Source organism: Calonectris borealis, chromosome 3 (genome assembly GCF_964195595.1).
Source record: "Calonectris borealis chromosome 3, bCalBor7.hap1.2, whole genome shotgun sequence".
Lineage (NCBI taxonomy): Eukaryota > Metazoa > Chordata > Aves > Procellariiformes > Procellariidae > Calonectris > Calonectris borealis.
In genome coordinates, this window is record NC_134314.1 from 98,396,188 (window position 1) to 98,411,098 (window position 14,911).

The 14,911-nt window shown below is 36.6% G+C and overlaps 1 protein-coding gene across 1 annotated transcript in view; it reads right to left on the bottom strand.

Annotated features, from left to right (window-relative positions):
* The window catches only part of PRKCE (protein kinase C epsilon), a 296,929-nt gene that overhangs the window by 81,723 nt on the left and 200,295 nt on the right, over window positions 1-14,911 (bottom strand). The gene's annotated exons all lie outside the window — the stretch shown is intronic.

A 14,911-nucleotide genomic window follows, 5' to 3' on the forward strand; every position in this document is an offset into this window, starting at 1 on the left:
AGTACATATTAATGAATTTAAGTAGAACCCATGTTTAAAATCACTGCAGCAGATTAGCTTTCATCTGTAATGTGAATGTGGTTTTAATCACAAAGATATATACGAATATTCAAATCAACTCAAGAAGAAAGCCAAGATTTTTTGGAGAGTAAGAAAAAATTAAACAGGCAAACTTCTTTAAACAGCTCCTAAAGTTTTAAAATTATAGCAGACATATTAAAGAAATAGTTATGAAAATAACTAACCTGTGCATAGGGGAAGCTGGACGAACACTGAACAACCAGGACAGAAATATATTCTATCAAAAGCATATGTGCTTTGGGTGCATGAATACGCAAACATATTCCTGCAAATGTTTTATACACGTGGTTTGACCACAAAAACAGTGACAGACTAACCTGTTTCTGTCTCCTGAAACATACTGTCCTGCATCCTCTTTTCTGATTTAGAACACAGAAACTGTTTCAAAAAGCAGTCAAAAGTGTGTACAAATACTCAGTCAATTGGGTTTCAAGACATACGAGAGAACACCTCATGATACACAATCAAAATAGCAATGGCAAACTCACTTGTGCTTGCCTTTCGTGTCATTTCGTCTATTCGACTTTCCTATTTTATCCATTTCATCCCACAAACTCCCGTAACAGTGGGTAAGGCGCAAAGTAAGTGTAGCCAGCAGGTTAAGACTTGTATCTATCTAACTGAGCCAGGCCTTGTTCAAACAGAGGATGTCAAGATTGCAGACTTCAAACCAGCAGCCATGTGCTTGGCAGTGATGCTAAGCAGAGCAGCGGTCAGGGAGCGGGGCTGATTCTGCCTAGAGAGCTCGCAGTCCTGCCAGAAGATAGCGACAGGCAGTCACAGAGGATATTTGAGAAAGTTCAGACAAAACTGCCTGAAGAAAGGAAAATACACAAGGATGTGCAAGCTCCTGAAAGATCGATGTGTCTGGAGAGTGCCAACATCAGTGTACATTATTATACAAATGCTCTGCAATCTCTAGCTGTTTTCCAAATTAAGTGCTGCATTTGATATACAGAAATCTACTGGCCATTTTCCTCCCCTGTCCTTTAAACACCCACATTCAGATATTTTACATTCCATTTGGGATCAACCATTATAAGTCCTCTACTGCATAGGTAACATACTGTCTCATCCACATAATCTAATACTGTGCAGAAGTGAAATAATTACTTCCAAAGATGGACATGAAAAATTATGGCATAATTAATTTATGTATAACAACTACTACTGAGGCTTCATTGACTATAAACACTAGAACAACAAACAAAAGTAAAAAAAAAAAAACAAACCATAACCCAGAAACAAAATAGCAATTGCACATGCTGCTCACATAGTTGCAGTGCCAAAAGCTGAGTTTCTAACAGATGACAAAACGACGCATCTCATCTGCAGTACATACTTCTTTCTGGTCACGGCAAAAAAAAAAAAGGTGGCTAATGTTTCTGACCCTTCTGAAGTCAGTGGGAATATAACCATGAGCTTCAAAAGGATCAAAACTGACCCACAAATCTTGTTGTCCATTCTCATGAGCAACTTAATAGCAATCATGAGAATAAAGAGTTTAGGATCACATCTCAGGTGATTACAACCACAAAACACCAATGTGAAAAAACTGCAGTTCAAATTTTCTTGTTACTCTTTTAAGAAGAAAATCCACTGCTGTCTGGACAGGCAGGGCTACATGGGATTTCAGAGCTGGCTTACTGTCCCAGCAGTGAACTGCTACTGAGGAGAGCAACAGCCTCCTTCCCACTTGCTGCCGTGCAGGCACCAGTGAGTGTCAGGCAGGTTGGAGCTGCTCAATGACACAGAGATTATTGTTGCAACTTTAGTTTTCAGCTCTACCAGCAAACTGATCCAAGTCATCCACACAAGGGCTCACTGAACAGTTGCAATGGAAAGACTGGGTACTCCTGGCAGAAGGGAACAGAGGGGAAGACATCCTCATCCATCAGCAGCAGCACGGTCTCAGATCAGTGTGCACGTATCATGAAACTGCACTATTAATTGGTCAATGTTCAAATGGCCTGGCATAAAACACCAGGGTTTTGTTTTTGTACAAAAAGATCCAAACTATTTATTTTCCGCTCTTCATCCCTCAATAGTTACTTTCACTTTTTTTTTTCATTGAATTGAATGTAGTCACTATTAAAACAAACAAACCAACCAACCCCAATTCCCCCACCCCCCACGAATTGGGCAATATCCTGAAAAAAGTTTTCCATGACTTATACCTGGCTGTCAGATATGGATTGAGTAGATTTTCTGTATTCTTTCCATAAACATTCTCATCAGATGACAGACTGCAGCAGTAAAATGTTATAAAATATTCCTAGAATCTATACAGTGCCATCACACAGTATCTTGTTTTCATCATCATGAGCCCGATCAAAAGCAAAGTCACTTTTATGAGTTCTGGATCAAATCACAATTCCAGTTACAACTTTTGTAGCTTCACTTAATTGTTCCATGCAAGAACATTAACTTTATCTTTTAAGACATGGCTTTAAAGACAGAGCTTTCAGTACCCTTTTTTCAGTATAAAATAAATTTACATTTTTCAATATAAATGAGATGCATCATACAAAGATTAAAAACATGAAAAAGTAAGTGCAGGTTTTGATAAGCAGTAAGTAAAAATTAAGAATGTTTATACATTCAGTTGTGTTTGCCTACCTGTCAAAAATCCCATCCCATGTGTATAACACCAGCAAGTTTTAAAGTAGGTTCAACAGCTTTTTATGTTAAGAAAATGATCAGAAACAGCCAGTGGCTTGGTGAGATTACAAGCATCAGCTATGAAAATGCCAGTGGTATTTACAAATACTGGAGTGATGGAAACTTCATAATAGTTTGAGAAGATATGGAAAATTCCTTTCATGAATTTTTTTCACTACATATGCAAAGTTAAGGCAAAATGCCTTTCCTTAAATAATGCATGAATAATGCATTCTCTTTGGATAATGCAAACAGGATTGCAACTAAAAATTTTAAAAGACCACCCATAACAGGTATTTGCTGAATTCCTAAAAAAATGAGTAGTTGTATCTGCGATTGCTGACACATACTATCTCTCTCTCCTTTCTGGTAGATAGATGTATTTAGGTTTGAGCTCCCATAAAAAAAAGAAGCTATCCTTCTTTTCATTATAAATTAACTGATTTCACTCTGTGTGTCAGAGAGAAGCATGATTGTATTTATTTTTCTAATTTCAACTGTTTTAGGCTTTAAACTTCAAGCTGTAGAGTGTTCTGTCCCTGAAGCAGCAAAGTTTTTCAGCATATCGAAGAACATAATATATGAACAACTTCTTGTTCACAGTCATCAGTATCTTGAAAACAACAATTGGTGAATTGTATATTTCAAAACTGATGTCAAAGGCTCACATAATTATTTTTAAAATAAATCGAAAAAAAAATGCAGTAACTTCCAATGTGTCTGTTTTACTTTTCCTTTATAGCAGTTGTGGTGTTATACGAAACAAGGCAAGGAGAGGGCAAGGATTTTATCTTTCTTAGTTCAGGATCAAAAAGTACATTCAGGCCACAAGAATTGAACTGACAGATCAACATAGCAAGGTGGTAAAGCAGAATGATGCAATCCGTGTCTGATAACTAACAAGAATTAGAAGGAAATCTCGTATTTGAGGAGAAAAAGAACATCAGTGGGATATATTTCTGGCTTTGTAAGATTACAAAATGTTGAACTCGTAGTTTATATTTGCCCCAGTGGTTTCACACATTGCATTTCTACAACTATTCCTGGTCTAAAACATGTTCAGGGAATATAACATGCTGTAACCTTGGCCCAGTGCAATATTTCATTCTAAGAAAAAGTATATTAATCATTAAAAAATGTTCTCTGGAATTAGGAACAAAAGAGCAGTGGTAACAATTTGCACGAATTTAGCCTTTGTGATTCAGTAAGTACACCAGCAGTGATTGGAAGCTTCCCATTCGGTACTTTGTGGTCATGCTAACCCAGCATTTCAAAGCAAACTTCAGTTGTACCTACACAATTTCCCATGTCTTTAGTTCCATAGCAGAGAGAAGGTCTTTTTGAAATTTTCCCCTACTTTCACCTCGAGGCTTCATGAGACTCCTTTGAAGTTTATAATCTAAGGTTTCTATGGGACAACAATTTACATAATTCAAAGGAGAGCTTTAAGGAAAGATCACAAATTGCTACTTAATTAACAGACATCTACCCTTACAGGGAAAAAGAAGGAAAAGGAAAAATAATTAAAAGCCCAGGATTTTTCATTAACAGATTATCATGTTTTTAACCTTCTAAGCTTTCTACTTAAACCCTCAAATAATTTTATTTGTAGTCTGTATATCTTTCTGAGACCATCAGGAATTTGACAAAGGCAGTAACCTGCAAGAAAAACTTGTGGGTAGGACCAAAAAAAGGATATAATTCTTCACTGTATCATGGTAAGGTCTGGGAACTTTTTTTCACAGTTTAGATTTCTTTATTCAAATATAACACAGTAAATTCAGTTTGCCAAGACACAATGTTCTCTCTGCTGTCTGTTAGTTGAATAATGTAATTTAGCATTTGCTTCAAGAATATTTTCAAAAAGAACCCATAAACTCCTATGTCCTCTAACCTCGTCAAGCAGTAGCTTCCGCATTTCCTCAAAGAATGTAAACAACTTTAAAAACAACATACTACTAATGGATAAAACATTACTTTTCTCTGGACAAGGCCAGTAAATAAACCTCCGTTCTGTCCACGTTATTTGCAGAATGATGTTAACTGTGCAATCAGATAATGGTTAACAAATTTTAATGAAGTCTGTATTGTGCATCAAATCCTGACCTTCGTGATATTTTAGGTTCTAGGGAGCTGCCTGTGGCTTCTTAGACCCAAATTCATCAGTCTAAATCCAGTTAAAAAGCAGAGTGAAACAATACTCAGATATTGGGTTACACATGTGGCTGAGATTACATGTTAGCCTAAGGGATATCTGAACCACTTCGAGTGTTTTATATAATAATACCACGTTGAACTGCACTGTGGAAAGCAGTTAATCTCCTCGGGCATATCACCCAGCAACAATTCTTTCTTAACTTTTCCCACAGGTTCATGGCAAATTTCCAAAAGTTCACGGGTTTGGTGAGCTTAAGCCTCTTTAAATTCAGATTCCTATCTAAAACTCCCTCATTTCTGATCCAGAAATCTCATTAGATATGACCGTCCTGTTTCTCGTTATGCTAGAAAAGCTCCGCAAGCTCCCTTTCCTGAGCTGCTGCAATACAGCAGTTGCCATTAAAGGACTTGCTCTTGAATACTGCAAGCACAAAGGGGATGTTTATATATGCAATGCACAAAGCGAACATGTGGCACAAGCCTGTATGAATGAGACCTCAGCAACATGACCACCAAGCTTCTCACATCTGAATGCAACCAAAGAGGACTCTCCAGGAGTTAAATACATCACAGGGCTATACTGAATTTTAGACTCCTGAAGATAGCCCCTTTTCCTGCCCAAACCTTATTTCATTTTTACTCTTGTCTAAAAATACAACTGAGATTCCTTGGATGCTCAAGAAGCTAATTAACTTCTCTTTTAGAACTTGTTCTCCTACTGTATGGGTCCATAAATGAATCCATGGGTTATACTCACCAATATATCCAACGCAGCTGTTCTCATTTCTGAAAGAGTTGTCTATACCCTATCTTTTCTTTAAGAAATGCTCAAATAAATGTGTTAAAAAGTGGCTGAATTAAGTTTAAAATCATCTTTATTGCATTTCTACTTCAGAATTAAGTTTAAAATAATCTTTATTGCATTTCTACTTCAGAAATTCAACAAAAAACCACTGCAGACCAAAAATCTGACAGAGGATGGCATCACTCTTTGGCATGCTTCTTAATTAAGTCTAATGCATTATGCATGATGCCCTTTTGGCTCTGGCATGACATTGCCAGCTGTGGTTTGCTGCTTACGTTCCTGATGGGAAAGCACAAGATACTGTAACACTTATGTTTTTCTTTCAGTACCTTAGCTTTCAGTGATGGAAAATGTAACTTGAGAACTGTTCTATCAAATTTATTATGTACTATTTACCTGTATTACAGCATGTAATATTTTTATATCTAATGTATGCATAACAATACATTATGGAGATGCATATCAAAACACCTGTAGGGATTCCTTTTTTTTTCTATCTGAGAAACCTCACTATGTTTAGTTGCTATTTCCAGGTGATCAGATACATTATTTCACTACTGTAGGAGATGACGGAGAAATAGAGTAGCTACATCAGTTTGGAGATTTTTAATGGCATAGACAGTACTTTCAGAAATATTGTTAAAAAGAAATGGTATAAATATTTATACTGACTATAGGGTTGTCTGTTTGTGGATGTGGTATTAAGAGGGTTTCTCCACTCCAGGGTGCAAAACACAACACAATGCTCTCCAATATTTACATTTCTAAACAGTTTCTCACTTTTAACACTTCCCACAAACAATATTTTGTGCAAAGATGCCACCTCATTACATGCACCATCTTTGGCTCAGGAAATGCCAAAGTCATCCATATCCTAATATTGGGACAGTATTCTGGAAAAAATGTCATGATACGCTTTACCCTGTACTTACATTCTTCCTGGGCATCTGCTTTGGCACTGCTAGAGACAGGATACTGGGCCAAACAAGCCGTTGGCTGTTCTTACATTAGTATATCTTATGGAATCCTTTATGAGATCAGAGCCTGCTTTTGCCTTTTCTTTGGCCCTTTATACAAATTAGCTTTCCAAAAGAGGATGAAAGGAATTTAGCAAGAGGTTAAAAATTCATGTTTCAAGAGAAAAATTACATGAGCACACAGAATTAATGAAAACTAATAAATATATGCAAAATCTTTAGTCTACACATAACATTCTCTGTTCAACATGTTTTTATAACCCTTCCTGAAAACGAAGCTCGTTATAAATATCCATTGATCTGTGTAAGTACCACACACTGCTTTCCTTTTGTTCTGTATGATAAACATGAGCTACCTGAGCCAGGCTTTTTCAATACCTATTGAAAGTCATTATTCATACACCTCACTGCCTGGATTTCTGTAGTTCTATAAATGCAACAGTGACCTTTAAAAGCATTAATTGTATCTACTTTATTTTCCATACTTTCCTGTTTCCAGAACATGATTAATTTTTGGCAAAGCATATGCTTCACACAGCTGAAAACCCTGGCAATTCACAAGTATAAATTAGTTAGACAACAGGAAACACTGACCATACTTCTGCCATCATTTAAGCCATCCAAACCTCTAAAATGAGTAAAACAGCACAGAAGAAAATAGTGTGTCTTATCTTCAAGGCATTGTTTTTTCTACAATTCAGGAAGCAGGTTTAAAGGGCAGAATTTTGTGTGATTTTAATATTGGGTTTTTGAGGATAGAAAAGAGAAAATAAGTACCACCATAGACTTTTCAAGAAAGCACTTATCAATTAGAGTATTTGAATTGACTTATCTTGTGTGATTCTGCGAAGCTTCTTGGAAAAACTTATTTATAGAAGCTTATGAAATGGATCCCTTTCATCCTTCTATCGGCTAAATGGAAAGTTAAGTACCTAAAAGGACAATTTTCCTTCTTGTGTACTTGGCAAGGTATACATGCTCTGAAAGGAAGAATTATAACTGGGTCTTTCTTGAATGTATTAAGGATAAAATGGGGTAGCCTCTCTAGGTCACAACTTAAAAATTAGTCTATGGAAATATGAAGACTTTTTACTAGCTGGTATTATTCCACACACAATTAAAGTAGTTAAGTTTGTAAGTTAACCTTCAGAGTGCCTTCCATGAACACTCAGTTCCCTTATAACGTACTACCTTTAAAAGAAGAAAGATTTTTTCCAGCATAGCTACAGCTATTATTTAAATTATTTAAAGTTGTGTCATTGGATTATTTATAAGAGTCATACCATTCCAACAAAATCTCATTAATCCTTAGAGAACCTAGTGGTCTGATCGCAACAAAGCTAACCTTACACACAGAGAGTCACTGTGCATGGGAAAGAGACTTACAGTTATTAAATACACTGTGTGATGCAGGAAAAGATGGATTAGTACACCCAATGCCGGAAAAGTAAAATATTTATGCTACACTGTGTAGGAAGAGAAAGACTGTGAGCAAATTAAGCAGAGGATTTCCCTTTGGGAAATAATTTAAAACACTGTTTTATACTAGTTTTATAATATAATAGACGTGTTAGTGGAATATATTCTGAAATCACAATATAAGTAATTCATGCTTCAGTAATAATCAGAATCTACTTACTATGGAAGGAACATTAACTAAAACTCACAGCCTTTTCCCTCCTTTCAGTCTCATTTAAAGGTGACTATGCACATTTTTAGACATGGAAAGTGAAGACTGGAAGAAGAAAGTCTTTCACAGTAGTTCACAGCCATTTGCTATAAAACGAAATAGCAAAGTCCAAAACCTAATGTTCGCTGTCATGTTCTCCCAATTGCTAGACACTCTTTGCATTCCAACGAACTACTGTATTAATAAGCACAGCCAGGACTTGGAAGGAGTCTTTATTATTCAGGTTTCCTTAGTTCTGAACAATTACTTTTTAATGACCAATCAGTTTACTAGAAGAGAACAGAAAGCATTAATGATGAGATACAGTTTACCTGTACATGTTTCTTACTATTAGTGGAAGTTTTATATACTCTTTATACAACATTTCAGCCCTGGCATAGAGGCACTGTGGACTCACAGGCCCACAAGTGACACACCACTCGCTCTCCTCTAGAGAGTAATTTCTCTTAACTGCTAAGTTGACATTATAGATCACCTTCCTTGTCATCTTTTTCAGGAAGATGAACAATGCACTGAATACTTCTCAGCCTACCAAATGGCCTTGGACTCACTTTATGTGGGAACACAAAGAAACTTTCTACATGCATCCCCACACACAAGCACGAGACTATAGGCTGGGCATCACTATTGTTAGCCCACAGTACTTAGGCAAGAGTAAACCCTGCTGCCATCAAAAAAGCATGTGTGTTTCTCCTAAAAGTACTCACCCACACGTGAGATAAAATGTCATAAACTGGATTCCCTTAAATCTTCTCACACACCCATCAACAATGTAAAAATAATCTGATGGTGTGGTTTTGAGAAGAAGATAAAGTGTAATTTAAGTTATACCCTACTCAAGTCTGGCCCACCTCACACATGGTGTATGGTGGAGAAGACATGTTATGCCAAAACTAAAATTACTCTGTGTACATGCTAAAAAAAGCAACGAAAATTTTACTAAAGATGTAAAACCAAATGTTTTGTAAATTCCACTTCTTTCCCATGGTGAAATTCTCTCGTGTACAATTATCATTTACTAAGTTTGCTGTTACCAAAAAACAAAAAAAAAGAAGTTGTATTAAAGTGCCCAAATGATTCCAAAGAGAATCATTTCCTGCATTTAGAAAAGAAGCTGCAGAAGAATCAAATTTTATATGCAGTTTCCTTTTCCCAACTCTTCCTTTGGGGTGCGTTAGTTGTTTACTTGTAAGAGCAACACCTAACACACACAGTATTAAATGTTTTCCCACAATCACTTGGGTAAAACAGGCTTTCTTCAAATAGCTTTTAAAACAGTTAACTAGTATACATGAGGCATCCTGATAGCTACCCATGTGAGCATTACATTTCCACTTATTTTAAAAATAGGTTTTATTTTTACAAATTCGTTTTTATATTGAATCCATTAGAGGCAAATTGTGAATAGTGCTTTATGGCTATAAAATACAAGAAAAAGCACTAGGCATGCTAGGACAAAGGGCCAGTGGGTTCATGTAGGTCATGTACTCATGTCTCTTCTGTCCAAATAGGGATGAGGATGGTCTCAAGACCTAGGTGCAGAGGAAGGACAGAAAGGAGGGTCATAGCACATGGCTGCAGGGTGACAGATCCTGTCAGGCACATTTCTTCCAAGGGCTGCTGCCAGAAGGCGGATTACCCTTATCCTTCCCACTCCTCTCTCCCAAGACGAAACTAAACTAAAAGCCACAATCCAGCCTTAACCTGCAGGATTTCGTTTAAAGCAGCATTGTTCCATTATCCTGCTGGATGAGGAACAGTACTCCATTCCCACAAAAGCTGTAAGATTAAGAACACCAGATGAGGAACCAACCAGCATGATGTTAACACAGCCACAGTGCAAGCTTATACAGAGATTTTGTGGACCCGGTAAGTGTCGGGTCTACTCCAGTTCTGTTCAAAGTCTGCTACCCCCTTTGCCCTGTTTGGATGACAATATTCTTGTCTCCTCTGATCTCTGCTAAAGCACGGTGTACAAGACAGGCAGACTTGCCAGGAAAGTTATTGGCAAAGCATCTGGTAGATATTCTAAAAATTCCTCCCCTCAAACATGCCTCAACTGGAGAAACACATTTTTCTCAAGAGGAAAAGTGTGCAATATGTAGTTCCAGCTACTCTGTCCAAGAGATATGAAAACAGTACCTAAAAGGGCCTTAGCTCCACCTGTTATCCTAAAAACCTCCTGTCTGCACATGATCACATCAGGATTAAAATCTTGAAGTTGAATTTTACGCTTGGCTACACTAAGATGTTTCTAACACAGTGAACTACTGTGTTAGCATAGTTAACTTTAAAAGCCTAATATGCAGGCAAGAGGACCAAGGTAAATAAAATCAGTACAAACCCCAGCTTGCCCTCACCTATTTCATGATGGCAGTTGCAGTGAATTCTGGCCACAGATGCAGACTCGGGACTATTCCCAGGGTTGCCGAGGCCTCAGTTGATTACAGCAAAAGCAATCCACGGAGCTGCAGCTGCAGCACTCACTTTTATACATGCAAACTAGGAACAAGCCCTAGCTTTGAAAGGGTGTGAAAGAGTCCTGTTCAGTTTGGGTGCTATATCACAAAAGAAAAGTCTTTCCTGCCTGAAAGAGAAGCATTTAGACTCTTCTGATTGATGCTGGAGGAGTAATTTCTCCTACGGGCCCTTGATGAGCCTGGCTGCACTGATAGCCTGACTTGAAGTTTAACACTAAAAGGACTAATGTGAACAATGAATCTTCAGTGAGCTAACCAGGCTTTAATAATCCTTCAAGAGCAGCTAGCAATAACTGAGCAGCATAATAGCAAGTTTCCCAAAACCGGGTCATCATGCTGGAAACAGGGGCTTGTGTGTGAGAGACAATGATTACAGTATTTAATCATCAGCTTCACCGTTCCAACTATTCTTGATCACAGTGTCTACTTTTAGACAATACAATGATCGTGGTCAATGCATTCATACTGTGTAGCAGTCAACAGGAAATCTAAATTTAACATACACAGCACCCAAATTTCTGAAAAACCTTATTCTGCCAAGATTTCATGTATTTACATGACTTCTTGACTGTGTGATATATGAGACATCACCAGATACCACTCTAACTTCTAGTGCTTCAGGAAATATTCCGAAGAATGAGTCAATATCAGTTAATTTTAATTTCTTATGATATGAACTGCCTGTAGAAACCAGCTAGGAATTAAAAAATAGCTACTACTACACATATTCTGTGTATATGCATATATAATAATCCAGGTAAATAAAATACTAAAATTGAGTTTGAATATAAATATGTATAAATGTATATAAAAAGATACCATAATATAAACAGTATAAATAACATTGTTCTATGCTTACCTACCATTTTATTCTACCTTTTTAGCAGTTAACGCTTACCATTAAGAAACCTTTGTCAATAATTTTGTATTTAAATTGTATTAAAATATTTTAGCACTGAAGTAGCTAAAAATACAGGGGCTAATTTAGTCTTTTGTCTCACGCATGTACAAATCCACTGAAGCAGGAATAATAATGAACAGAATTGGGCCCTAAAAAGTTCTAATTTGACACTAATCAGTAATAAAAGGCAATGCAAACTTGTGCTAAACAGATTACACCCATATAGCAATATCTGCATAATGGCTTTAGCTGCTTAGCAACGGAAGTAAAAGAATACCAGATAAAATGGATTATAAGCTTTGATTAGTCCCAGATGAATGTAACAGTGGCCAGTCAGTTAGGTTAATTTGCACTGTATATCATAAATGACACTCCTCTGAGCTATTATTACAGAAGACATTTACTTTTTTGTACAAATACACATAAGAGAAATAAGACTTGCTTTTACATTACCAAAGACAGTTTTGGTCACATACTACAGTGATTCTTCTTAAATTAACTTAGAAAACATGACTTAAAGACATCATAAGCATATGATTCTCTTTCCTTCTGCTGTTTTACATTTTCTTACACGAATAAAACAAGCCACTTTAAAAAGGTAACTCCGTTTTACACCTTTTGCAATGTTCCACTTTTCCATACTGATCCTTGTACGTTGTAACAATATTGTCCTGCTGGACTTCCAAACCCTTCTTGGAAACATTTAGATACAAGCCATGAATAGAAGGAGGACTGATTACTCTTGGTTTTTACAGAGACGTCTGATGCAGAAAGAGGTTCAGAGATTTGCCAAAATTACAAAGGAACATCGTGACAGTTGAAACTGAAACAAAATCTCCTAAATCTTAGCCTAACGAACACCAGCCTTCTAGCATTACCCAGAGAGTGCTAGGCACAGCGCAAATGTGCAGAAAGGAATGTACCTGAAGCAGAGTACTCACAATCTAGGATAAACCAGTAGTAAGCCACTAGATAGAACATAACAGTTAAGGGATCAACACAGTGGTAACAGGGTCAGTACAGCCTATTCCTAGATGTTCTTCAGTTCTGCCACTGTCACGTGGCTAATCTCTTCCTTACAACACCAGAACACAGGAAAGAAGTGAATGGTCTTGCAGGTCAGCTCAGGAGCTATGCTATGAATAGATATGCTGCTTTTAACATGCAGACAATTGTAAGGGAAAAAAACCTTTTTGTGGGTGGGATAAGTCTAACTATTTACCTGTAGCAACTGACTTTCTGACTTCCTCGATCCTTTATTTAATTACTTGTTTTCTCTAATAGAAATAGCTATAATGCTGACTAAGGATCTTTCACAAGTTATGCAACTCGATCATTCAACAGGAACATTGCTCTGTACTAACAGTACTCTCTACTATGTCTGTGTACAAAGCAATTTTGTTGAAGATCATACTCTGAAAAGAGCAGAAGAGCACTAGTTCCAAATTTATCTAATTTAATGAAGTTGTATAAAAAAGCAAATGGTAGATGGTAAAAGCAGTAGCTCTTTAGTCTTCTAAATTTATAATGAATTATCATAACAAAGCTTTCACTGTCTTAAATAATTTTAAAAACATTTTATTTCTAAAGCATTTATTAGGATAATTCATTATAAATTATACGGTGTGCACATATATATGTATGCATCTCATAGGGTAGAGGTCCAGAAAATTTTAAGTACTATGAAGAAGGCTGACAGGGGTGTAGGAGGAATAAAGTGAAGTTAGTTATAACTTTATTTTGTAGAATCTCAACTTTCCTTTAAAAAAGACTTTAGTTTTCACAGTTTTGAAACTTCCAACTGTGAACGAAGTATGACAAATACAGAATGTCTTCAGAGAAAATAGCTCCAGAAATACTTAACCATCCTTTGCCAGCCACCTGACTGAAGCATTATCAATAAAACCTAATGTTGATACTGTCCCATAGTTGATCACTGAAGCATGGTATGAGGTTGGAGTGAAGAGGACACTGGAGAGGGGAACTGGGCAGCATCAGCATTATTGTCAGGTACGATAGTCCTTACTGAAAACACAAGGAACCAGCACATAGAAGAAGAGAAAAAGAAGATAGGAGGAAGAGTGAAAAAAGAATGTAAACACTAGTAGTCTCCTGAAAAAAAATGACATTTTCTAATAAAGGACACAATAAAGTCCTGACTAAACTAAAAATGGTGATAAGCAAAGGTCAGTTATTACAAAAATGCTGTACCCTGTATGCTAGGCCTTGGGCAAGTTTCGCTATGGGAGTGCCGGACACAGAATGCAGTATTCTTCATTTATATTCCAGCTGACAGATCACAAGCAAAACAGAAATCAAACCTCTGAATACATTGATGCATTGACCATATTCTGGCAAAACAAGAAAGGAAATGCTGCCATAGTATAGGAGTGTTGAAAAATACTATCCAACTGTGATATGGTTTTAGAAGATATGCCACAGTAAAATCTCGTGAGCTCCTTCCAAGTAAAAACACGCATCAGCTGAGGTCTTGCCAGTAGATTTTACATTCTTTCTAATGTGTTGGACTGGGTTGCTTTGTTCATACCTCAAACTATTGCAGACAAAACATCATACATCAGCTTCACACACTTTATCCCAAGCTTTGGAACAGAACCCAGCTCTCTTGACTTCCAGGTCACCGCAGAAGACCACAAAACAATTCCTGAAGTACAATATTTTAATATACGTAATTTTAATATAGAATGTTGATTTTTGGGGGCGCTCATTTTTTGATGAGCTTAAAGCAAATTGGTTTGATCAAAATTAGCTTTTGGATTAAGAAGGAACATAAGAAATACCATTCCCGAGAATATTCTTTTAAAATAAGGAAGCTAGATGGGACTGCTAAAAGTAACTTCACATATGTAGGGCTAAAAACTCATTAGTGTATAAGGAATGCTGTTATTAGGCATTATTCGGCATGATTTCTGAATTTGAAGATAATTTTAAATATCATCCTGTACTTCTTGTGATAATAATAGTATTATTTAGTAAATTACACTAATGAAAAGTCTGCTTCATGTAAAAAACAAATAATACTGAAGAATACTTACTGTAAAAAGCCTATTAGGCAACTTTTCTGCAGTGTCTTCACCTTATTACTGAAGGAAAACACTGCAATATATACAGTCAAACTCATACATTCACATTTTTGTG